General features: G+C 41.9%; 2 long non-coding RNA genes across 2 annotated transcripts; both read right to left on the bottom strand.

Annotated features, from left to right (window-relative positions):
* Positions 1-960: 960 nt before the first annotated feature.
* On the bottom strand, positions 961-9,472 carry LOC137445705 (uncharacterized). The gene is made up of 3 exons (XR_010988460.1): positions 7,417-9,472; positions 3,290-3,390; positions 961-1,223 (listed from the first exon to the last, which is right to left on the bottom strand). It is a non-coding gene; the product is annotated as an uncharacterized lncRNA (long non-coding RNA).
* Positions 9,473-14,454: 4,982 nt separating this feature from the next.
* On the bottom strand, positions 14,455-26,984 carry LOC137449736 (uncharacterized). Its single transcript, XR_010989474.1, has 5 exons — positions 26,567-26,984; positions 23,757-23,912; positions 18,674-21,719; positions 16,615-17,829; positions 14,455-15,820 (listed from the first exon to the last, which is right to left on the bottom strand). It is a non-coding gene; the product is annotated as an uncharacterized lncRNA (long non-coding RNA).
* Positions 26,985-27,500: the final 516 nt, after the last annotated feature.

Here is a 27,500-nt window from a genome sequence, read left to right on the forward strand (position 1 = left end):
AAGGTTTGTGTTTCTGTGTTCCCCCATCTCTTTCCTCTCTGCTGTTCCTCCTTGGAGCAGGCTCAATTCCTTCCCATTGCACTCACAGCCATCCTTACACACAGCATCTCTTCCAGTCTGCATCTTTTTGTCCTCCTTTTACTCTCAAGCTTCCCCTTCAGCCCCAGATTACTTTCTATCCCAAATCATCTTCCCCTATCTACCACATCTTCCACGCAGCCCCCAGTTCCTTCTGCTGCTGCAGGACCCAGCTCTGCTGGAAAATGTCCTCCTATGCTATGGGAGGAAGTGGCAGGTATAGGAGTATTGGTGGGCCCTGGAGAGATTTGCAGCAGTGACTCCTGCATGCCTGTGTGTGGGTGCAGAAAGACCCAGCACCATGAATCTGTACTCCCCTTGCATTTGGAAGATTTCTTTGTGTAATAGTGGGAGGAATTAATTTCTTAGGAAACATCTGTTGCCATATAATATTGGAATAGAGCAGAAAAAAAGGGAAGCTCCTCACCTCAAATTGTGTCACTTTAAAAGCCACCACTCCCAGTTTTTACAGCAAAACAAAGAAGGTCTTGTTGGGGTAGTGGGCACCACTTCCCCTGCAGCTGGTGCTGGAGGTGGAATAGCTTTCCTTGCCAGTTGTGGGCTACTTCACAGATGTCCTTTTGTTCCCCTTTCACACTAGCCACAATTTCCTCTTAAACTTTAATCCTCTCTCTGTTTCTAATGTATGCAAATATATGCCAAAAATCAAGTCAGAAATACAAGGCAGAACAAGTTATTGGGATGGGGGCAGGAGGTAGGGAGACAAGGAGACGGTGGGATTTCTTTCTTAGTATAAATGTTTTCAGGCTAAAACCATTTAGAAAAAAATATCTGAAAGTTAAGAGTGAAATGCCTTTATTATCCAGTCTAACCTGCAAGAACAGGAAACAGATGAATTTTCTATACTGTGCAGTTCACATGAAAAGGCTTCTCGTAGCAAGGAAGAAAGTGTCTGCTTGTCCTCCCCACATGCCAGGTTTCAGCCAATGTGCTGATGGAGGAGAGGCTTTCTGCCTCCTGGGGTTCCTCAGGATGTCCATTTTGCCTCTTCCTTGATCCAGGCCAGCAGCATGCCTCACCTCCCACAGCTCTCAAGTCATGCAAGCAGCTGCTTGGAGGAACAGTGCTTGGAGGCAGATACACAGGGTTGTCTCCAGACACAGGTGAAGAGCATGGAGAAATGCCTGAAATGTAAACAAAACCAAAAAAAGTCAAAACTGAACAAAACCAGAAAACAAACAAAAAGATAGAAACATTAATTGCTGCTATTTCTGAAGGTGTGTCCAAGGGCCAGGCCAGTGATGTGGGACCATGCCAGGAGATGAGAAAGTGATTCCATCACTCATTGCCATTACTCTGGGTAGCTCATACATCTCCTCACTTCCCAGCATGTAAAACAAGACTTTGGATGATGGTAACATTAAAACATTTGAAGATCTATTCAGAAAAATGACAAGACTTTTATTTTATCTACACTGAGGGAACAAAAAGGAAAACAGAATTGCAGGATCACAGAGTCACAGAAACATTTAGATTGGAAAAGACCCTCAGGATCACCTTACTCTGCAAGGTTCACCTCTAAACCATATCCCCAAGCACCACATCCAAACAACCTTTAAACACATACAGGGTTGGTGACTCAACCACCTCCCTGGGCAGCACAGTCCAATGACCACTCTTTCCATGAAAATTTTTTTCCTAATGTCCAGTCTAAACCTACCCAGTTGTAGCTTGAGGCCATTCCCTCTTATTCTATCACTAATTACCTGTGAGAAGAGACAAGCACCAGCCTCTCTACAACCTCCTTTCAGGTAGTTGTAGAGAGTGATGAGGTCTCCCCTCAGCCTCCTCTTCTTCAGACTAAACATCGACAGCTCCTTCAGTCACTCCTTGTAAGATTTATTCTCCAGGCCCTTCACCAGCTTTGTTGCCCTCCTCTGCACTTGCAGTTTTATTGAGTGCCCACAACCCCCACCTTTCCACTTTCTGAATGGAAACAGTTTTCTAATGGTCCCAGCATACAAGTCAAAACTCACTGTCAGTGCAAGTGTGTACAAGCCCATTCAATGAATTTACATCCTCTCATCTTTGTGCACTGCTTAGTTCTCCTTGAAAAACCAGAAAACTAAGATAATGGCTGAGATCTGAGGTTCTTGGAAAGGAAGCTTCCTGTGGAACTCACACACAGCTACTCTGTTCTTTGTCTCGTCATTTCCTTTTAATGATGCCCACTTCTCTCTGTCCTACTCTTTCTCTCACCTTCTATTCCTTCAGTCAACCTTATCATCTACACTTCTCATGCCATCATGTTCTACATGTCTACTAGAGTCTTTCTCTATCCCTCAATGCTTTAATTTCACCACATTTGGAATATGTTAAATTAAACAAAATCCTTGTGCAATCTAAGTTCTAATTTTAAAAAGCTCAGTAGTAACCTTTTAACAGAAGGGGATCTTTTGGTCCCAGAAATTGGGTTCTAATAAAGAATGCAGAAGAAGATGTGGAAACAAAAAGCCTCCAAGTTTAATTTGGTTATGTATTGGTTCAAACTGAAAAACATACACCAGGAGGTCATCTCTGAGAGTTCCTTGTTGCAGAACTCCGCACGGCAGGGCATTTTCTGTAGGAAATGGTGCATATCTGTATGAACAAACAGATGTGCAACAGCCAAGACATAATGTTGTAGTGATCTCATTGGATGTTAGCTGTCCTCGTTTACTTCCATCACATATAGGTCTATTGTGATTTCCTCTTGTTCGTGTCTTCTTACTCCCTCAGACTACCTAGTTTGCATCATGAACACCCACTGCTAGCAGCTTGGGAGTGCTGGTTCAATCTCTGTGGGGCTGATGCAGCAATTGTCACTGGCATGAGATCATCTGAAATTTAAAATGCTGTGGGTCTCAGGCATTTAGCAAATCCCTTTGCTAGCCAAAGGAAAAATGAAGCCTGCTGGCCAGGGTATATCTTACTAATCTCCTTTTAACAAATTTATAGTTAGCAATGTCATGAAGGTTCTCACTAGACTCATCTATTAATTTGTGAGGCTATCCATTTCAATCCAAGAATCTAGATTATATTAAGATTTTTATGTAGGTCCATCAGATGATATCTGAATGTCTCAGCATCTTTAACATAGTCATTCCTTGTGAATTTCTCAGTGGGGTAAACCAGTGCTATCATTCCTCATTTTCAGAAATGGAGAATGAAGGCATGGAAGGTTAAATTGCTTGCCTGACTTATCACTCACAGGAAGTCTGTGACAAAGCCTGAAGAAATATCTCTCTGAACTACACCATGTTTTCCACCTCTTCCATTAATCCACTCTGACTTCTTAGGCAAAAGAAGACCCTGTGGATGCAAAAATAAAATAACACTTTAGAAAAAACTAGAGATATGAAAAATGTTTCTGATAATGATAACCAAGGAAAAGGGTCCAAGCCCAACTCTGAATGCCAATTTTTTTGAGGGGAAAATAAGACCAAGACTGATAATCTGCTTCGAATGCACTTCACTTTTGTCTACAGATATGAATGTGCTGCTATGTAAGATCTCTCCAATATCATAAACTATGTAACTTCTGATTTTGGGTTGCCTGCGTATTCTAAGTGAACTGAGTTTGTCAGAAGATGTTTTTCAGGTAGATCAAGGTAGGAAGACAGGCGCAGCTGCTATTTCGGAAATGCCTGACTCTTGCTCTGATGTTCCCCAAGCCCTGTTATGGATTAATAGCAGTCAGAACAATCATAATGTTACCTGGCCTTGTAAAAAAATATCTTCACTCTATTTAAGGAGAAAAACTATGGATCTAAGACTTCCATAAAGAAGCCTACAAAAGAGTTTTTTGAAAGGTTGGAGGTCGCAAGGTCCACCTGAGTTGTATTCATAGATAAAGCCCACAAATAAAGCAAAGATCGAGCAAATACATATTATCATCCTGAAAATCGCTCATGACAGACTACAAACTCTTGAGTGAGGTTTCTGATGCTGGTACAAAAACCTGAGCCTGGTTCTTTGTTGGAAGACAACTCCAGAGCCCTATCAAAAACCTCAAAAACAACTCTGAAGAAATAAAGGTACGTGGAACAGATCTTGATGCTATTCTTGAAGGGCAGGTGAGTAATTTCTAAGGTAGCTGTTTCATGAAGTTTAAGATCAGTTAACTGTATTAATTTGTGGCACTCCTCATAAGCCATGGATATGTTCTGCAGACCACAGATAGATGACTTCAGATGGACTTAATACACACACATGGAGCAAGGTGCAGAGTTCAGGCTACAGGCACAGTGTACATGCATGACTGCTGTTCCACAAGTTCTGCCACTTGACTCACACAGAATATTTTTAAACTGATTTTTTGGCTGATAAGTATTTCAATTTTTTTTTTTTTTTTTTCTGAGAGAACCTCTTTTTTATTTTATTTTGCAGCAGGAAGGCAAATCATCTTTGAATACTGCCAAATATAACAAACATCTACAGATGGGTTGGTCTGCAGCTGGAGGCTTTAACTTTGTAGTATTTATCTGAAATATCAAAGCCAGCAGAGCAAGGCTAAAACATAGTGGGCACAATTCACAGTGTTTTGGCTCTTGAGCAAATAGCAGTTGAACTTAGAGGTTGTTTGGTTGGGTTTTTTTCCTGATGAAATGGAATTTATGCAGATGTGTTTTGCACTAAATTCATTAACATTTACATCCTGGTGCAGTTTTCACATTTTTTGTAAGGAATCTGCATAAGCACTAATTAGATCTAAAACAATGTTACTGTGCAAATTACAGTGCTGATTGTTCAAGTCGCCTTACATTCTGCATCTGCTTTGCAACGATGATCACATAGGTGCATGCAGTACAAATGCCAGCTTTTTACATATAATAGGATGATTTATTTAAAAGATAGCATTGAACAGATAATGCTGCACTTTAAATTTCTCAAAGCTGCTTTTAGATAATATTGTAAAGTCAAGTAAATACTAATGTTAATAAACTGCCTAAACTAATTGTCATTTCATTAGTCAAGAGCAATATTCTCTGAGGCACATCCACATTCCATTTGGCAACAAGTACCAACTGGGTACAGCTAAATGAAACCCATGCATTGCAAAGATTGCATTTTTGCTTGAACGAGGGAAGGAAGAGAGAGCAAATGTCTCAAATCTATTGCTTCAAACCATGGAAATGAAATAATGAACCTGCTTATTTAACTCCAGTGCCAGATAACACGTGGTGACGGAAGATCACTAGGAATGTAATCTATTTTTAAGGAAACACTAGTACTTCAGTCTCTTGGTCCCCACTCAATCTGTAACGACTCCAGGTGTGATAAGACAGCATTAAGCTTTAAAGACAAAGTTTTAAATTCAGTAATTTTCCTTGTTAATTTTAGTGCAATCTGAAAAAGCGATGCAATAGGATGTTATCCAAGATGTCATGACAACATTAATGTATGCAGTGAATGATGCTGTCAGCCCATATTCACTTTCAGGAGGAATAATTCATAAATATCTTCTCAACTCCCAACCAGCTACACCTTCACACAGGATACTAGCCAAGCACATAGACATGCCAGCAGTGTCCTGGTATGCATATCTCCCTCAGCCTTCCTTGTGGGTGGAAGCAGTGCCATGAGGCCAGTGAATGTGCATGAACATAAGGGCACTATACTCATGCATGCCTTCTTAATTATCCTTTTCAGGGAGAGCAACAATTCTTCTCCAGTCAGCTGAAGCCTTTGCGAGGGGCAATGTAATGTGCAAGAAATTTTCCAGTTTAGCTCCCTTACAGAAGAAGGCACGAGGAAACTATGTTGCAGGGGGAGAAAGGATTTCCCAGCCCAGCTCCTAGAGCATGAAGGATGTCTCTTCTCAAAAAGCTTTCTACAGCTGTGAGAGGAAAACAGAGTAAATGGAAAACATAGGGGTTTGCTTTTTCTGGGAAATACCAGACGAATGTCAGCAGCCTAATAGAACCACTTGCAGGTACTGAGACAGGAGTTCCAGCCATCTTTCTCTGAGAAAGCCACAGGCTACCAGTAACACATCTACCACAGCCTAACCATTTTCCTACTTCCCTGTCTACTTGTGCATTTCTGTTCATCTGTCCATTCTAGCTCTTCTTGAAGAGAACAATTTAATTTTTGTCTAACATAGATTCATGCACATCATACCAGGAATGACAAAACACACTAGGACTCTTCTGTCCAGAAAAGGAGACGTGACAAGAATCCATAACAAAATCAGTGGTATAAAACAGGTGAATAGAGATGGGTTGTTTATTGTCTCTTCTGATACAAGAACTACACTGTCAGATGGCAGATCCAAAATACATGAAACGCCACCTTGATACATAGCATGTGGTTTAGGTAGGGATAGTCTGCAACAAGAAGCTGGAAGTTTATAAAGACTTATGAAGCAGCTGGACAAATTAATGAAAGAAAAGAAAGTCCCCTAAGTAGAGTTAAACACCAAGATTATCAACCCTGTCTCAGAAGGTCTCTGAGTTGCAAAAAGCTGGAGGTTGAGGGACATTTATGAGGGCATGTTTAACTACATGTTTCTTTCACTTTCACAGTCTTCCCACAACATATTTTGGTCACTACTGAGTGCAGAGTATTTGATTAGATGGACACTTGTTCTGACACAGCAAGACTCTTCTCATGTCCTTAATACCCTCTGTCAGCGACTCAACTTGCACTACTGAACTTTGAATGTTTACTGCACAAAACATCTCCTGTCTCACCTCTACAGACAAATGCTTTAGGCATAAAAAGTGGGCATTGTTTTGCATACACTATGGAAAGCATTCATGCTAGCCTATTCCAAATACTTTCCCTTACAGCAACAGAGAGGTGAGGTCCAATCCTGGACCTCCAGTTGAGCAGGGCTCTGGATCACAGTTCTGATGAAGAGACCTTGGGGAAGTATCTCTCTCTGCACTGATTAGAAAGTGAGTCTTGGGAGCCTGCCCTTATGAAATTAAAGTTAATATCCCTGAATATAAGTTCTGACTTATATTCAGAACTGTCTTTGATGCCTATATGCTGAAAATTTTCGTGAGAAGGGCTATCAACATGCCTAATTTCTTGGGGTTTAGGCTCTGCAGTCACTCTCAGACAAATCTTATATGTATATTTAAAATAAAAAAGAATCATATTAAAAATAAAATGAAATCTAGTAGTATGCTTAAATGGTAAGCACTTTATTGATTATTTTATAAAGCTGCAGTAGTCTCCTAAATTTAATTAAGCCAGTCTGAGGACATGATGAAAGGGTTCCCTAGCATAAAAGTCTTTGAAGTTTCTAGAAAAGAGTGAGGTATATAACACTGAATAAGGGAATCCCATAAGATTTCTCTGTGCTGAAATTAATGTCCAATAACTCACCTCAAGGATCTTATTTCTATCATCTCCAGGGTATTATTAGCTTTTGCAGCACATGCTGCTGTGGTCTGCACCGCATTGCCCACACTGTCTGAAAGGACAAAGAGAGAGGATCCAATTAATTTATAGGCACATGTTGAAGTAAAAGCTGATGTTACGTCCATCATGATGTCTCCCTACCCATGCACTTGAGGACATTTTTACTGTGCAGTCTCACCTCCTACCCTATACTTAAGCCAACTACTCTTTCCTTCATTTCACAATCTATACCAGGTCAGCTCTAGCAGTGGTGGGAGCCAAATGCTGGTTTCTCACATGACACATTTAGCCACTTTTTCTAGCTCTCAGACTTCAGCAGCTGCTTTCCTTTAATCAAGAAGAGACTCGAGAGTCTGGTTCTCCAGTACGTTATTGATGCATTGCCAAATACTTGTGGAATCTATCACTTAAATCTCTGTCAGATCCTTTTCAGTAGCAGGCCTACATAAAATACATTAGTTGCTTCCCTAAATACTTCTTATCTGATAAGGTAACTGGAAGTTTGTGGTTTAAACCTTCATGATGACGTGTGCTCATTTTCCTTTCGGTTTTCTTTTTTTTAAGCCCCCCTGCTTATATAATGAAATGGCATCATTTGCCTTTGCACAATTTTTCCCATCAGTCCCATGCAAGTCTATGAGTTTGACTAGTTGGGGAGAACTGAAGACAGTTGTGGTTTGGTCCTTCATTGCATGTTTCAGTTGCTGGTGTCACACCTTGACAAACATGAAAGGTGAGAAGCAGATTCCTTCCTGTTACCTGGGGCACGTTTATGCTCAGAGGCCATTGCTCCTGACTTGCTTTACGTAAAATACCAATTTCTGGAAGATTATCCTAGCTCAGTAAGGCTAATTATTGTAATGAAGTTGGGGTGCTCTCACTGGATCCCTGGAAAAATCCAGTTATTAACATCAAGCAATGACAGCACGCACATATTGTGAGGTGGCAGAACTCTTTTGTCATGAATGTAATATAGAAACATTTGCCTCCAGCTCAGACACATTCTGTCAGAGCATCCTTGATGCATCTCTCCCGAGGAGTCAGATCTGACACTTGGGATGGCTGGCTGTCTACTCATCCACCCACTTCTTCTCAGGGTTTCTCTTTGCCTAGCAGGAGTGGGTACAGGGTTCACTGAGAACCCTGAAAGTAGGCTATTAAGTGACCTAGATTATTGTAGTGGGGTGTTTCTATTTCTGTGCTTCTTGGCCTATGTACTTATGTTAGTTGCTTTGTCTCCAGGGCAGCATCTACCCAGCAGGAAATCTGCCTGGGGGAGTTGAAGATATATTAGGGGGAGCAGGCTGTTGAGAGAGAGAAGATGATGGTGAATAGAAATAATGGACCCAAGGAATAACTGGAATACAAAAATGCAGTTGAAATCCAATACTTTCTTATGTTTGTGGCTTAACATGTGTCAGTTGGCACATTAACAGTAGCATATGGGTTGCTCTGATGTGAGTTACTGCATACAGTATGTTATGCTCAGGCCTAAAATGTGTAATTCTTTTGGATAGTGTTGGCAGATTTCAGTGCGCGGTGTACAGTAAATGTTCATAAATTTAATATATTTATAAGCTTTTCTGTGGAGCTCATTGCTGTCTGATCTGAGAGCTTCTCAAGCAGCTCTGCAGAGCACAGCTCTGGTAACTCAAATCTCCTTTACTGAGGTAGTAGATGCCACAGGGTGTCTGCTGCAGGGCTGAGGCCACAGCATAGACTATCTCCTGAGTCCTAGCCCAATGAACTAAACCATTAGATCTCTCTTCTTGAGGTACCTACAGGGAAACCTCCATGTCACTGAAGAAATCAAAGGTTTGCTGGTGAGCTGGTAGCAGGTGATGTAGATTTAGGGGGTTTTACCACGTCCTTCCTCTGAGTACTACAGTTGAAACTGAGTACCTTCCAGATTACCTCCTTGAAGCTCATCACATCATTCCTACAAAACCCCTGTCGGAACACTGAGGATACTGTCGGAGTGTGTCAGTTTTTTAAGTAGCACATCAACAAATATAAACAAATTAACAAATAAGCATACTTCACACGAGCTGCATCTGGCAGGACACAAACCAGTGCTTCTCCAGAAATACGGTGGCCAGGTTAAATCGCGCTTCCTGCTTTCAACCTGGTGGGTGGTAGGGCAAAGGTGCAATCGCCTGCCCCAATCCACTCTGAGGCTGAGTAAGGTCTCAAAGAAAGAAACAGCATTATTCCAAGATCTGATAATTTCAAATAAAGGAACAGAGGCAAATTATGTATTTCTTCATAGCTGATTTCAGTGGAGTTTTTCTGCTTGTTACTTACCCTGAAATTATTGTTAGCCCCTCAGTGAAGCAGGAAAGCACCGTCTGGGGCTGGCTCCCAGAGGTTTTTGTCCCATCAGCAGAAGGCTTAAATGTCATCAGGAGAACGACATCTTTGGCAGAGAATATCTTGAAAGCACGACACTATTGCTCAGCCTTGCGAAATATTTGTTCATTTGGCTGGGGCAAGGAATATTTTCTAGAGATGTGCACAACATTTTTTCAGCCTCTTGATAAAACTGGTCATCAGTAAGTTTGCAGATGACACCAAGTTAGGTGGCAGTGTTGATCTGCACTAGGGTAGGGAGGCTCTGCAGAGGGACTTGGATAGATTGGATCAATGGGCCAATGTTAATGGGATGAGCTTCAACAAGGCCAAATGCCAGGTCCTGAACTTGGATCACAACAACCCCAAGCAATGCTACAGGCTTGGGGAAGTATGGCTGGAAAGCTGTCTGGCAGAAAGGGACCTGGGAGGTTCTAATTGACAAGCAGCTGAATATGATCAAGCAGTGTGCCCAGGTGGCCAAGAAAGCCAACGGCATCCTGTCTTGGATTAGAAATGCTGGGACCAGATGGAGTAGGGAGGTGAATGTCTCCTTGTACTCAGCTCTGGTAAGGCCACACCTCAAGTACTGTGTCCAGTTTTGGGCACCTCAGTACCAGACAGATGTGGAGGTGCTGGAGTGAGTGCAGAGGAGGGCAACGGAGCTGGGGAAGGGCCTGGAGAATAAATCTGATGAAGAGCAACTGAAGGAGCTGGGGCTGTTTAGTTTGGAAGACGAGGCTGAGGGGAGACCTTATCGCTCTCTACAACTACCTGAAAGGAGGTTGTAGAGAGGCTGGTTCTGGTCTTTTCTCCCAGTAATTAGTGATAGAACAAGAAGAAATGGCCTCAAACTATGACTGGGTAGGTTTAGACTGGACATTGGGAAAAAATTTCACAGAAAAAGTGGTCAGGCATTGGAATGTGCTGCCCGGGGGGTGGTGGAGTCACCACTCCTGGATGTGTTTAATGGTCACTTGGATGTGGTGCTTGGGGATATGGTTTAGGGATGAACCTTGTAGAGTAGGGTTATCAGCTGGACTTGGTCTTTTCCAACCTGAACATTTCTGTGATTTGTGAAATGCAACCTAACAATGAAAAGCAACCACTAAAATCTGCATGAAAATATAAAATCAAATGTTTTGCCCTGTCTCTGGGCTACAGCCCAGCCTCTGCACCAAGAACTGCTTCAAATGGACATGAACCCCCTGTGTTATATGGGACACCTGCAAAGTTTCCCTAACCTGCTCTGGTTCCCAGCTTGTAAGTCCAGAACAGTGCCAGAGACTGAGGAGTGTAATCAGAGAGAGAAAATGGGAAATCTTCCACCTGGGCTGGTTGAGACCCTTGCACTCAAGGGCTGCAACTGGCACCTACTCCCTGAAGGTGACATAGGTCAGTTAGGTTGTGCATTGTTCTGCTCAGTTCCAATATGCTCAGGCCTTAGAGCAGGCTGGCATGCAGCCACTCCTCTGCATCCTCAGATGCACCTATGGACCAAGTACATCCCTGCAGCAGTGTGAGAAATAAACAAGATGAAAAGGAAAAGGGGAAAAAAAAAACCTAAACCAAAAACCCAACAACAAACAGGGGAGAAACAACAAACTGGGGAGAAAATGTGCTGTGTAATCAACATTTTCAGCACTGAATTGAATCCTGTACATCAGCTACAAAAATGGAAGTGGACAAGATTATGCAGCTTGACAGTCTGCTTGCTCTCCTCAGTACTTTGTTTGTCAGTTCATTTTTTTATAATGATGAATGTATATTTTTTGTTTCCTAAAGCCCACTTGTACCTGTTCATCCACAAAGCCTCACTCTGTCTCAGCAGCGCTGAAGCATTTCTCAGGTTCAGTTGATAGCTTTAACACAAACAAACAAACAAACGAAAAAACCAACAGTGTACTAGCAACGAGTTTTAACAATGAAAGCTTGGATGTTGGGATTTTTTTAAGAAGGTTCTTCTTTTTGGTATTCCTAGTAAAAAACTAAAACCTACTTATGCATATCAGAACAGAAAAGCATACAGCCAATGACTGACATAAATAGTATTCACAAGTGCTAGTTTTTAAACGTATGGCCCATTAAACTTATGGCTAGCTCTCTCTCCTCTTTAAACAGGAATTAAACCAGAGTATCTCTAAAGAAGTGGGTGCTGAGGGATATGATGGAAGGGGAGAAGAAATATGATCTCAAAACAGCTACATGCTACTGAAAAAATAAGGGCTCCCTGCAGAGCATGCATGGCATATCATGGCATAAGATGGCTTAATTAAGCAAGGACTGAACTCCAGCTTTCCTCTTTCCTTGCAAGATGGGAGAAGCAGAGTGTAGTGAAGGCAATGGAGAAGATGGGACAAGCACATCTGTGGAACAGCTTGACTCCTTGTGCTTTGTTTGGTATTATTTTTGCTTGCATTACCTAGTTTGATTTGCAAAGGATCTTCCAAGGCAAACATACCCAGGAAGGGGTTGGTCTCTTCTCCCAGGCAACCAGCACCAGAACAAGAGGACAGTCTCAAGCTGTGCCAGGGGAAGTTTAGGCTCGAGGTGAGGAGAAAGTTCTTCACCGAGAGAGTCATTAGTCATTGGAATGGGCTGCCCAGGGAGGTGGTGGAGTCACCATCCCTGTAGGTGTTCAAGAGGAGATTGGACATGGCACTTGGTGCCATGGTCTAGTCATGAGGTCTGTGGTGACAGGTTGGACGCGATGATCCTCAAGGTCTCTTCCAACCTTAGCGATACTGTGATACTGTGATACCTTCCTATCTGCTGAGATGGTTTGTTCCTGCTTGGTTATCTCCTCATCCAACACCCATTGTATTCCCATGAGTGGGCGGAAGTTGCTGGACACAGAGAAGGCAGCTACAGCACCCTCTAGGAATCAGGATGGCCTCAACTACCTGGAAATGGACAGCCCTTGATTTCTGATAGTCTTGCTTCTGCTCATTGCTGTGCAAACTTAAGTAATGTCAGCTAGCTCCTAACAGTCACTCAAGGCAGCATGGTGTTTTTATAGTAGAACTGCAAGTGTAATGAGTTGGCAAGTGTTCTTGTTATCTATTTTTCTCCCTATGTTTAGTATAAGGTTTCACTTGCCCCTCTCTGATGACATTCACTAAGCTCACTTCTTCCATTGTTCCTCACTGGATTCAAACCCCCCCGGGCATAGACCATGCTCACTAAGCGCATGGCTGGCACATGTGGCCATATAAACCACACTGGGGTTTACACACTGTGCTCCTGATGCAAGCCTGGTGACTATAGCACTAGATGATTTTGCACTTCACCCCTTCAGCTCCGAGGAGCTGTGAAGATGGCACCAAAAACTTCCGCATATCTACTGACCCACCCTTCCAAGTGCTGTTACGTAAAACGACAATGTGCAATGCTAGCAGCCATTGTCTGCTCTTGTATTCACCTGAGTGCACTGGAAGTGTTCTGCTTTGTAGTTGCATCACCTCCTCAGTCATAGATATGAGTTCACAGTGTGATATTGGAGAAAAACATCCCCAGTGACAAGAAGCCAAGGATATACCTTGATAAACTGCTGGCAGCTCTGGAGCATGCTCCAGTAATTCTGGGTGTATAATTGAGGCTAAACATCAAAGAGCTGATAAACTAGAGAAGAACCTACAAATGCTCACAGATTTGGAAGGCCTAATTCTTAGGGAAATACTAAAGTGGAAAACTGCTATTTGTAGATTAAGTTTAGGAGATAAACTTGCTAATGCTTGACAAATATATGGGTAAGAGGAAAAGAGATTCTTGACTCAGCAAGTCCCTAGCTAAGAGAAAGCAGTGTTTACCCAGATAGACAGGTAAAAGACCTGTTATTTTTTCTTAAGAAATCATGCAACAAAGACCCAGCACCCTAGTTTGGCCAAAACACTCAAAATGGAATAATCCTCCATCTGTAGTAGGATGGATGGACAGAGATGGGAGGATTCAATACATCTTTCTGGCTCTATTTTAGTACTCAAACTGTAAAAAAATCAAACTAAGTTATTGCAATAGTAGTTATTTGAATAATACTCTGTTTCCATTACTTTGGGCTTTTCAGAAGTTTCTCCTCAGGACTGAAATTTGTTGTACTGAGTGTTAAACCAAGACAATTTGTTTGAAAACGTGAGCAAACCCTCTTTCTTTTAGTCAAGAGAATGGAATAAAATTGACAGGTTTGCTAGTACACATATAGAATCATAGAATTGTTAGGGTTACATGCCCCCCATCCTGAAATTAGTTGCAATGTCTAGCAAAAAGGTCACCTGATGCGCAAACTTCTGTGCGTGTGTGTATGTCTACAGAGAGTAAAGTGTCTGCTTAAACATCCCAGGTGTTGCAGCAGGGATACTTGCAGAGCACCCAAAAGGTGTGAGTGAAATTGTGGAAAAAGGGGTAAGAATTTTCAGGGGGTGATTTCCCATGGAAAAGGAAGTGTGTAGCACTAACACAGAAGACCTGAGGATCAAATGAAGCTCATGAAGCATCTGTGCGGTCATAGGCACGTGGGCACATTCAGAGAGCATCATAAGCATTTGTGGATGAAGATGCAAAATGTATAACTATTGCTTATGCTATCATAGTTTCAGGACTTTATCCTCCAAGAATGAACTCAGGTAGTGTTTGTGGGCTTTTTTTCCCCCTCACATAAAAGAAGGAAAGAAACTTGGGTCAATTTCTGATGAGGTAAAAAAAAAAGATTAAGTTTGCAGTGGTTTTTTTTCTCCCCTCCTTTTCTCCTGAGTGGCATAAAAAGGAGCCTCCATATTCCTCTCCCACATGCTGTCCTGAATTTCTCTCCTTTCCTCAACACTTAACTTTTTCTTGGAATGCCTTTATGTGCCAGATGACAGCGAGTTACTGTGCTAATTGCTTTATTCTCCAATAAGGACATTTACTATATCAAACTCCTACAATACTTATGTGTAAATTAGAATTTGGCCTTGAAACAGCCCTCTTTCAACAATTAAAAAGCTTTCTTGAATGGATACCTTTACAGAATTAAAAACCTTCTTCTTAGATAGATTTTTTCCTTCTTCTTTCCTCTTATTTATTCTTTTTCTTTTTTTTTGGCATTAGTGGCTGTTTTCACCCTGTTATACCCTTAGCAGCCAAGAGAATACTAATAATTCTCACCAAATTGCTCGTTTATAAATAAATCTGCATTCAATTGTACTCAGCAACACAGAATTGTGGAGCCCCACATACCAATTCCCTTCTTTAAATAACAGTGGTCTTCAAATACGTAAACTGAAGTTTGAGACAAATGTTTATGAACCCGTCAGCTATGCCGAACAGGGTTGCAGCTGCGTGGTGAGCACAGAGAGCCACTAGGAGTAAAAGAGGAACTTACCACTTTGGGGTTTTTGCCCAGAGAAGAAATGATAATTTTAGTTATACTTTGCTCGCTTGCAACAATAAAAACAAAATGAAGCCACAGAAGAAAACTGTCATGTTACACCCCTTCCATCTGGCTTGTGCTACACACCCACATATCCCGTCATTCTACAAATTAATCTTTCACACATTTTTTAACAAAAAAAAAGTGTTAATGTTATAGAAGAGAAAATAAGGTAAACAGAGAGCTGTGTAAAAATACATTAACATTAAAATATGGTGGCAGTTATGGATTTTCTTAATTGAATAGGAGAGTAAATATTCACATCAAATCAATGCCAATGGCATGCAAATTAAAGCTACATTAGGGCAGCCTTGATATAGGCATTACCATTTTTGACACCTCTGTGATTTAAAATAATGTGCAGACTTTATTCGTTAAATTTTTCCTCCCTTCTTTATGTCATTTTTCAGTGGGTAATTTGCGATTACAGAGCAAAATCCTTCTCCTGTGCCCTCTTATGTTATGCTATCTTTTTTTCTTCTTCTGCCTGGCAGGCCGGGTGAACACTGTCCCAGTTTGATTTAGGGTTAATATTGAAGCCTTCCTATTGCAGGATGAACATCTTCAAGCAGCTGCCTTCAGGTTGCACCTGGCTATTGCACACAGCCAAATAACCTGTTGAAAGAGAGTGAGAAAAGGTGCTTTTAATTCACAGAATTGTCAGGGATGGAAGGGACCTCCAACATCATCCAGTTCCAAACCCCCTGCCATGATCAGGGACACCTCATACTAGATCAGGTTGCCCAGAGCCCTAGCCAGCCTGGCCTTGCAATTTTCAGGGAGGGGGCTTCCACCACCTCCCTGGGAAATATGTTCCGGTGTCTTACAACCGTCATGGTGAAAAACTTTTTCCTAACATCCAGTCTGAATCTACCCACTTCTACTTTTGCTCCATTCCCCCTAGTCCTATCACTACCCAACATCCTATAAAGTCCCTCACCAGCTTTTTAGTAGGCCCCTTTAAGATACTGGAAAGCCACAAGAAAGTCTCCTCAGAGACTTCTCCAGACTGAATAACCCCAACTCTCTCAGTCTGTCTCCGTAGGAGAACTGCTCCAGCCCTCTGATTTGCCATGGCAGGTCCTACAGGCATCCCCCTCTTCTTGTTCTGTGCTTACATCTCCACCCAGGTCTTTCTTCTCTCTTTCATTCAAAAGTTTAGTCAAACAGACAAACAAAAAACAAAAGCAAACAAAAAAAACCACCAACCAAGCAAAAAAACCAACAAAACAAAACCAAGGGCCTTAGCATCTCAAGTTGAAACCTGGCAAGGGCTCTTAGAAGCTGTATAGCTCCAGAGGTGAAAGTAGGAGATACGAAACTCACTGCTTAGCATAAAAATCAACTCCACTGTGCAGGAAAGTAGGACTGACCAATCTCTATGGGACAGAGATGAAGTGCATACTTACACAGTTGATGTGATGCCATGAGATGGTGAGTAGAAGTCATTCGATGATGTGGATTACGCAGTGTTTCCTCTCAGATGACTGCAGGAAAGTTCAACTCCTACTCTTTGAGGGAGCAGCAGTGTTATACGCGTGCAGCCTGCGCTCCTATTGCCCTTCATTTCCTTTGGAAGCTTCTCTCTTCCCTGGCACTTTTTGAGTCCTCATGAATCACTAATGCTATCTCCAGATTTAAAGAAGATGGTCCAAACCCACACCACTATGCCCCCAGAAGAAACTACACACACAGGCAAGCTCATGCAGTGAGCACTACCACGCACTTCAGTGTGCTCTCCTTGCAGGACCAAAGAGTGATCAGATGGACTAAGGAGCGTAAGAGCAGGAGGAAGATATAGAGCAAGACTATACCCCCAACCTGACTATTCACTCTCCATTAATATAGACTCTAGCATCTTCTCTAGCATACACACATAGCTAAGAGCTGCAAGCTTAACAAAGGTTTGATGAAAAGATAAATATGATTTCTTCTAAACACAAAGTCCTAATAAAAAGAGACTGTACTGGAACTCATGCACCTGAATCCTACACAAAACTAAGAGCTAGCATTCAGGTTTTTGTTCTGCTCTTCAATACATTGCAGGAAAACCAGGTACAAATCAATTGCAGGGTCACATTACAAGAGTTAGCTGTATGTCCTGAAGGTTGCTCTTCAGAGTCTGCACAAAGAGGGCTCTGAGCTGCAGCAAGGACAACAAAACTGCCACTGCTTAGAAGGTTTTAGTTCAAAAGGGAGCCTGTGAACCAGAGGGAACCATGCTAAACTGGGTAACAAGTCTTTTCTGCTCTGTTCTGGAGTGCTCTAAGGTTGATGTGACTGGGGAGAAGGGGGACAGGGGCTGCAAAGGCTTATGTTTTCAGTTTCAGTGAGCATCTTGTACTAAGGCAGAAGACTCACAAGATGCTGTCAGTGTTTCTCACAGGCACTGAAAACTATGCTTATATACATAAACCAGTTTCCTTCCCTTTACTCCCTAATTTCTTCTAAATTTAGCTTTAACTCGGATTTCCATTCTTCTTTTCTTTACCCTCAGCTCTTCTTTCCACCTCCCTCTTTTCTTCCTTTTTTACAATTTTTTTCTTCCCCATACATTCCTAAGTGGGTGTGGAGGGAATGCTGGTTTGAGTAGGGTGGTTTTTTAGGGGGTTTCTTCCTTTGTCCTAGGGAATTAAAAGGACTTCAAAGTTAGGAAGCCTGGATACTGTGTTCTTGTAACAGCCTCACACCCATTTTCTGCTTGAGAAAAACCTGCCTCACGGTCCAGCTCTGCTTTATAATCTGAAGAGCCGAGATGGGAAGTGTCAATTGCAAAGACAGTTGGCTGTAATAGTGAATGTTTGTGCGACACTTCACATATCTAACCATTGTATCCGATCTTCACCAGAAACACACAGAGCTGCTGCCACTGCCACCCAGACTGTCTCTGAGCCTGATGATTAACGAGCTCACAGCCCTGTTTTGCTGTTGAAGTTAATGCTGCTTCCTGAGGGCAACACGCCTGATGAGAGAATTTGCAGCAGTCCATACGCTGTATTGATTCAAAATGCCACTGTATGTTTTAATTGGCTTTTAAACATTAAAAAGGGAGGCTGGAAACAAAAATGGCACATATGCTTACACAGCACATGTCTGTAACAAAAAGGTGAGCATCAGGTGCAGTTATCGACCTGCATACTGAACTGCCACTGGCAGTTAAAACCTATCTCTGTGGCAGTTAATAGATTTCCATCGCTTTTCTTTTTGTTAGTTTTATGCCAAATATCTACTTACATCTATTTTCATGCCTTGAGGAATGTATTTTTTTCACCCACCCACGCTATCTTTTGAGAGTTATAACGTGCTAGAAAAGTTTAATTTTGTGTAGTGTGGTTTAGGAGAGAGTGAGCCCAGTGGGGGCCAGTAAGAAAGTGGTGTGGTGTGATAAAAGGCTACAGCACAACCCCTCCTTTGCACCACCAAACAGTTTTGACTAAATCATTGATAAAGTGCTCATTATTTCCTAACCTGTACTGTACTCATCCGTCAGCATCTGGACAGCAAAGGGCTGGCTGAAGTAATCAGTAGCAGTTGTTTTTGAGAACTCATGGAGGACAAGGTAGGTGTTTTATTCTTCAAAGAGGATGAAAAGGTAATTAGGGCCAGTTATCAAACTTCTCAGACAAGTACAGAACAAATAATCATTTTAAAATCACCTAGAAGACAACAAGAAGATGAGCATTGGTCCACACTGATTTATCACAAAAGAAGCATGTTAAACAAACCAAGTTCCTCTCTGAGACAAGTTAAGGGACTTTGAAAGATGGGTAAGTAGTCAATACCATGGCATGCCTTCAGCTAGACTGTTAACCTTACTCTAGCTGATGCTCTTGTGATTAAACCAGGGAACATAGTTGAGCTAAAACTCATCAGTGGTAGCAGGACTGGCTGAACCATACACAGGGATCATTACCAAAAATTCACTGCCAAACTAAAGGGCTATATCGAGTAGTTCTCCAGGTAGCTGTCCTAAATTTAATACAACTCAATTTTTTCATTAACAATACAGATAATCAGATTAAATGCACAACTCCTAAATTTGCAGATGATACCCGCTTGGAATAAGATGGAAGCACACTAGAGGAAAGATAGTAATTCCAAATGGTTCTTCACTGGAGATTTCCAAGAAGAGGATGGAGCAGTGTTTCTCAGAAAGAACCCAGATAGAGATGATCCTGACATGACGAAGATTTACTAAGTCATCTCTTGAAATGCACTCAATCCTTATTTATTTATTTCTGTAACCCACAGGAGATACAGAACTACTTTGTGCCTCAGCCCTACATCAGTGAAACAGAAGTGTCAGGGGGTCAAATTAAACAAATCCCTGAAAATTACTTGCATCGAGCTTGGCTGTCACAAACCAGGTAATTACATGGGGTTTGCAGCTCATGCAGTTGATCATCTGTGCCTACTTTATCACCAAAAGCTGATATTTACCAATCATAGTGTGGAGAAAACCAGGTATTGTTGACATGACTGGATGCTCTTGAATGCATTTAAAGCTTTACAGATTAGGTAGACCTAATGTATATTTAAAATTCTTGAAAAAGGCAAAAGATCAGACTGAAGAAGAGAGAAAAATGATAGAACAGCGAGACTGTGCAAGTTAGTTTACATAAAGAATCTTACCAAATCACTGACTACTAGTTCACATCTGCCCAAATATAACTTATGCCATATGTCCTACTATGCAAGTCAGCTTGGAGGAAGGACACTTTCCTAAGCAGGAACTGTCTCCCTGAGTCTGCTCTATCTTCTGGAGAACGGGGGGGGGAACTGTTACATCACATTAAAATCTAAGAAACTAACGAAGTAGCATTTCTAAAAGCCTCTGGGAAATAAATATCTTTCCTCTACCCTAATAGTATGGCTAGCTGAATCTTTTGTCTACTCAAAAGACTAAATCAGAGAGATGCTGTTCTTACCATAAAATGTCTTTGAGGAAAACAAATTTATCAGTTTTACTTCACCTTTTGGGTTTGACAATGTGGTCAATATTCTCTTGATGGTTATCTCAGTGACCATCCTTTCCTCGTGGAAACACAGCTTAAGTTTGCAACCTCAGACTCCCAGGTATAGACACTCAATCCCTCTACCATTTACAGGTCTCCAAGTGCTTTGGTGCTACACTGACAGGCAGAGGAGACGTGGTCCTGCCCAATCACAGTGACTCCTAGAAAAACGCTTCCCAATGGGAACTTTTAGCTGGTATTGTCAGATAAAAATACTGGCTTCAAAATCCTGGTTCAGATACCAGAAGCCTCCTTATGGCTCTAAGAGTTTAATTTTCATTTAAACATCAATAAATAGCGGCGTAAGGGTTTAAGATGAATTATGTAAGCCCTTTAGCCACAGCCATTACATTCTGCCACAAAAATGAGCTGCTGTTCTCACTTTGTTTTATGGGCTCACTGTAGCCTCTTGTTATTGTAGCTGCCAAATAAAAACCAGCAAACCATGCAAATGAAAATATACTCTTTTATGATTCCACAGTCTTAGGATAAACTGCCATGTGTGGGTTTAGAGGGGGGTGTTTTCTGCAGCCTGTAGTGTTATGTCCCTGTCCTGCAAGCCTCTGTGCATGAAGAGCAAAAAACTGGCTTCTTGAAGGAGACCTCTCACTAGCTGCTCTCCCATCTCCAACTGCAGCACTGTCACAAGCTCATAGGCAATGAAACATACCATAGCTTCCTCAAGATAGGACAAAAGGGTGGATTAGAGGTCCCTTCACAAAACTGGAAAGTCCCCTTGCTTCAAAAATAACACAAGTTCCACCTCTAACTTCTCTCAAGCCTAACCTTGTTCCCTGATGGGAGCACATAACCCACAATTTGCTCCAAGCCATGTGTTGTCAAGTGTCTGTCACCCAGCAAACATGACGAGAGAAAACCACACAAAGCAATTGTCACTTGGCAGCTGAAGCCAAGTGACAAAAGCATATGACTCCACACAGAAATACCTGGGATAAAATTTGCAGTAGTACATGGAGAAAGAGAAGACATGAGAGGGAACCACATCACGGAGAGGATCTTATGCATGCATTGTAAAAAACAAAGGGACTGTAAGCATAAGTTAATGCACTTTCAAGCTAATTACAGCAGAACATAGCAAGTATATTAATGGCAGAGTATTAAGAACATGAGCATGTGGACTAACATGCAATATTTAGTCCACAACCTTTCCACCCAGAATTGTGATACAAAGATTGTCTCCTTCAACTTTACAATGTATCGCCTCTTTCTTTTGTCTGTCTCGGTTTATTTTCATAGCCACATTCACTAGTGCTAACATTTTATATTTTGTGCTTCATAGTGGGAGCTATGCTGAATGCTGACACCCACTCTTGTGCAGGGATCTCTGCATTTAGTTTTTTTTTCCTCTTCCACCCGTTTTACACAAGATGGTAACATATGGCCCTGGGTGATTAAATGATTTAGTGAATGAACCGAGCAGAAAGAGCAGGATGATTGGAAGAAGACAGCTTCTGTTTAGGCATAAATGCCTTTGTAATCTGTAATGATAAGAAAGGAGTTACAGAAAAAGCAGAAGACTATTTAATTTGGTTTTGGTTAAATATTGCATTTTTTCAGGTCTGCTTTAAATACAGTGAAATGATAGTATACTGGCTATTACTTATCTTGTTTCTACAGCTCCTTGTAGAAGGGGCACCCCCCAAATGTACACAGATGTACACTCACACATAGCATATAGAGTAAAATTAAGCAAATGGTCTTGTAAAACTCAGTGTTGTCTACCACACTAGTTGAAAACACTTCACATCTCTGAGCTTTCCCAGAATTGCTCTGCCTTACAATAACCAGTCATACCTGTGCAACTCCAGCAAGAACTGCAGAAGGTTTTGTGAAAGATATCCAGGTATCTTCTGAGCAGTCCCACACAAGAACACCTCTGCCACTGCAGAGGCCCAGGGCACAAATTGACAAGCACTCCTGTTCTCTTCCTATTGGGTCACCATGGTTTGTGCCTCATGTCTTTTTGAACCCTAGGTTTTGAATTTGTAATATATATATATTTGGGGAAAACAGCTGTGTGTTCTCATAAGAATCCAGTGGTACATGACATAGGTCTGTCCTGGACCATCTGTTCATGGTTGGCCAGGGTTGCAGGAGACTGGACTCCAGCAGCTAGGTATTTGAAGCCAATTCCTTTGTACCCAAAGCAAGCCATCTTTTGAGAGAAAACATTTCTATTCTGGTTCAAGTGATGTTGTGCATATAATTAATATTCAACAAACAAATCCACCTGAATTCCAGTGCACATCTCCACTTACAAGGCTGATTCCATTCTTTATGATCAGATTTTTACATAGAGCCTTGCAATTATTTTGGGACATCACAAAGTCATCACTGATCTTGCTAATTATCCCCTTGTGAAGCAGAATCTGGAAATTGAAGTTAGACAAATCTATGCTTCAGAAAAGGACAGCTGGACCTAGCTAAAGTCGATCAGTGATGCAGTGTGAATCCTAGCAGCCACCTTAGTCATAAACGTCAGTGCATGCTGGTCCTTCTCCTTTAGGTGATAGTATTTGAGACAAAAGAGAACTTTTTGGCCCACGTGCTAAGAAAAGCTTTTAGCTGAGCACATCCTGGTTGCTTAACCAGCATGGCTTGGGCTGATAAGAATTACTGATTCAGTCAGACTCTGGCACAAAAAGATGCATATTTAGCCAATTCATGCAAAGGCTGTATTATATTATCTTGGCACTTCCTCAGCACTGGTTCCCCAGAGAGAAAACTCAGTTCCATGGTGACATCAGCTGAACCTCAAGCATGGTGGCAACTTCAAAAACTACTTAACTTTCCATTTTTCCAAAAACCAGACTGACATTAATTAAATTTCACTAGAATTAAAAAAATATTATCCAAAATCAAAAGAAACAAAGAGCACCATAATGACAACTCTTACATTTTCAATTCTCTGGGATACCTAACCCTGGAGATACTTGCTGCTGCCATAACTCCAGCCTTACTACTAAAAGCATTCTGGGAGAGTTCTAATTTACCAGGGTCATCACTTTCCATTGTCCTATCAATGGACACAGTAGTAATGTGTATGAGTGACAGTACCTGGTCTAAAATAATCCATGGAGCATAAACTTAGGATATTTGACTAAAGATGAGCAGATTTCTTTTTTCCCTGGAGAATGAAATGGATGGTATGTATGGTAATTAGCACAGCACTGGTCTACAATATGAAGAAAATGTAGAAAACCATGTTATAGCAGGTATAACAAATAAATACTAAGGGCCAAATTTGCAGCTTGTTCCACAGCATAGCTGTGTTTTGTTAACAGCTAGATCTGTGGCTCTAGATCTGAATATAATGCAGGCACCTTTGATCTTTGTCAGCTCAGGGTCTTTTGCTGGGCTTATGAAGTTTCCAAAAGCATGTAGCACCATACAGGCTCCAGAAATAAATGTGATGAACATATTTTAACGCTTCCAGGCAAAAGCCAGCATCTGCAAAGCAGCTTGCTAAGTATTAATCAATCTTGAGGAGCAACAAACAATACTGGGAGACTCACCACACCAACGATTTTAGAAAAGCCACCAGGAAATCTCAGCATTCCCAGACCAGAGCCAAGTGGGGAGGCTCTACTAGAGCTGCAGGCACTCCTGTAGCACCACATTGCAATGTCAGCATTGGTTGTGAGCCAAAGGCCTTTAGGCTTGCTTGTTGCCTGGAGGATATAAATTAAAGTCAGCAGGTGCAAAGGTGCAAGAAGTGCAAAATTGCATCATGTATTTCCAAACTGGGTTTGCACAGTAAATGAGACTCACTTCTTTCCACACTATATCTATCAAAGGCATTTTTATTTTCTTTGGCTTATGAATGTTCTTAGTTCAATTTTTGTGTGTGTTCTCTGAAATACCTTGGGATGCCTGAGGTGATTTCAATATGTGTAGAGACCAGGTGTATTGCCAGATGTTTATGTCCCTTTACAACATAGCTGCACCATCCCTTCCAAAGGAATGCCCGTCTCATATTATTTTTCCAAACAGAGGATCAACTGGACCACAGGGTATTTGTGAGTTTTCCCTGTGTAGGATTTTCTATTAATTTACTTTTTTACCATTTTGCTTCTCTATGTAAAATAATGCTAAGTCTTTACATTTAAGTACTCTTTTTTAAAAAATGGAGCTCCCTTCATATAAGAAAAAAATTCACAAATGTCAATAGCTCCAAGTTTAAATGACTGAAGCTTGACTCACTGCCAAAAAGACTATTAATCTTAGTGTTACCTAGAGTCACTTTTTAATCTTTCACTCCATCTACTATTTAGACATAGTGAAAATTTTGTTTTATTACAATAGCTGTGTAAACAGCAATTGCAAGATCATTCTCTTAAATCTAACTGTAGTAAGAAATTACCTGAGTGACCTCCTTGGGGAAGGCAAAAAGGACCAAGTGATTTGCCCAAGGTCATATAATCCAATGACAGAATGGAAAAGAAAATACCATGTTTAATTAGGAGTCAGCCTTATGGGGCAGTAAGATTTTTTTCAGTACATCTTAAAACATAAGGAGGTTACATTCACATGCATGAGGAGGAAATAATAAGTGACCAGAATGCATTAACAGTAATGCCACATGAAATTCTAGTCTTCTCTTAGACTAGTCTTGTCTTTAGTCTTTGGACTTGTAAAAGTCTACAAGGAGCAAGAAAGTCCATTTGCTAAATGTCCTATTTAGCAAATCAATTCTTTTTTCATATTAAGAAGCCTCATTTTCCCCAGAGTTTTCTATCATGACAGTGACTAAACTGTCTCCCTCAGTGAAGCTGCACTTGTCTAAGTAAGTATTCACAAACTGAGGTCTTCCTGACCCTGAGCAGTTGGTGAGATGGCTTACGCTAGGAAGCATGAGGCAGGATGCAGTTTAGAGATCTAGGACAACATAGTTACCGTAATCATTTCAGGCACATTCACTGACAGTTCAAATATATATAACTGCATAAGTCTGCATTGGTATGATCTAGAATATTTTCAACACTATTTGCTATTAAAATACTTTCAACAGTTATTTTTTGCAATTGAAAGAAAAAGCAGTTTAGCAGAAGTTATAGTGGAAACGTTTGAGAAACGACAGGCAGCAGAGAACAGCATACTGGTTTTTTCCTCAGAGTAAGTGATTATTAGCACTAAGGAGACAATCAGGAAACATGAAGCATCAGCATCTTAGCTTCTATGCCTCGAAGACAAGGACAAAACCTCAATGAATTCCAGGTATAATGGAATACGGAACATGATGCCAATGAAAACAACCAACCACCCACCCAAACACCTTGAAGATGGAATTGTGTCAGTATCTAAGGACTGAAATACTATTAGTAATTTTAAAATCCCACATGAGGTCTGCATGAGCAATCAGTTCTTCAAAGGACAGCGAGAAAAAGTGCTTTCTTTTGTACATATGTATATTTTATATTTATATATATATGTATGTAATGCTTGAAGCATATGGACACCTAGATGATAGCTTGTGTGATATACATAGCAGTGCTGTCAAATAAATTAAGCATAGCAAGAATTCAGCATGCTGCTTTGTAACAGTTTCACATTACTGAAGGAGACTAAGTACTTGCCTTCAGCTTTTATATCTACTCAAACAATTTTGGTTATTAGTATGTAGCTGAGTTCTTTTCCTCAAATTCTTGAGTCTCTGCTGGTCCACCTTATTTTCTTTGAAATCCTTCCCTTAGTTAAGTGTTCACCTAAACTGAAGGGGAGATGTGGAAATATCCAACTCTTTGAATAAGGTCTTAAAACCCGGTCTCCACTGCACTATTGCAACCCACCACTCAGCCCTGGCATTCTCCAAAGCTACTGACAGTTAATCTGTATGTGAACCACCACAATGTCTGGAAAGCTCCCTCAGGCATCATCCTTCCCACCACTGCCCAGGAATAGGTAGTCCTGAGATGTGCATATCCTGACCTGCTGACACTGCTCCTCCTAACACTGGGAAGCAAAGACTACTGTGATACTGTGAAAATGCTATAGGTGGAAACTCCAGCCCTTCACACAGCCATTCATTAAATGAGAAAAGCCAAAGCATATTCCCACTGCACTCTCCCTACAAAATTACAACTGGCCTGTGCTGACCAAGGAGAGAGACTAGGGCAAAAACTACAGAAATACAAAGGTAAATATTTCATGCCTGTGCATGAAGTGGCCCAGCCAAACTGGGCACACCATAGGAATGTTTGTTTTTAGGGATTTTAGGCAAGGCTATGATAAGAATCACCTATTTGCAATTATCCAATCATTACTTTGGAATAGCAGAGCAACTCTTATGTTTTTATATCTTGCAGCAGCATCTATCAGCACCTACGTGACTTATCTGTTAATCCAGATGTTTCTGCAGTCAACCTCTGCAAAGTCACCAGGCATCATCAACATGGGTTTCTCTTAGATACGGATTCCCCGGTAAATATTGCCATTTCCTTAAGTTAACCACTTGTTCTTTGCAGCAGCGGCAGGTCTTGAGTCTCAAGATAGTAACACAATTACGTTCTTGGCTCCTAATGGCTCAATAATTGGTCTCAGTAATTTATATCACACTCTTCATCCTGAACGGCCCCAAGATAGGACAGAAACTTACACCTAGGTGGCCAACTAGGCCAGTGCCAACTGTGGGCAAACTCCTTGTGAAGCGAGCAAACTACGCTACATGGTTTTCTCAGGGCAGGCATGGAAGCCTGACCAGCATCGGTGGTGGCCATGGCATCCTCGGCCAGGCTGGGCTCACACAACCCCCCACCCACCCGCCAGACACGGCCTAGGTCGGCACGGGTGGCTCCAACACCTGTGGAGCCAGACAAGACTGCAGGGGCGCACACAAGGGGCAGCTGGCCTCATGCTCCAGCACAATAGCCCAACGCGCTCCACCAGGACACCTCAAAGCCCGACTACCGACGCCTGCCCCCGGCCGCACCTGCCGCCCCACCACCCTTCCGCCATCCCGCCATGCACCGCGCCACCCCCCTTCCCCAGCAACCGGCGTGAGACCGCGGCCCGCGCGCGCGCGCCCTCCGAAATAAAGCTCCGCCCCCTCCGGGACCACCCCCTCCCTGCTCGCCCCACCTATAGCCCCGCCCCCTCCCCGGGCTCGGCGATGCTCCGCCCCCTTCCGCCTCAGCTCCACGCCGGGTCACGCCCCCTACCCGCCGCGCGCCGCGATTGGCGGCGCTGCCGGCCTTCCCGCTCCATTCAGCGTTTGCGGTGGCCCGTCACTCATCGGTGAGGCGCTGCGCCGGTTGGCGGCG

Source organism: Melanerpes formicivorus, unplaced genomic scaffold (assembly GCF_026170545.1).
Source record: "Melanerpes formicivorus ecotype bairdi unplaced genomic scaffold, bMelFor1.0.p_v2 SCAF_2, whole genome shotgun sequence".
Taxonomy (NCBI): Eukaryota; Metazoa; Chordata; class Aves; order Piciformes; family Picidae; genus Melanerpes; species Melanerpes formicivorus.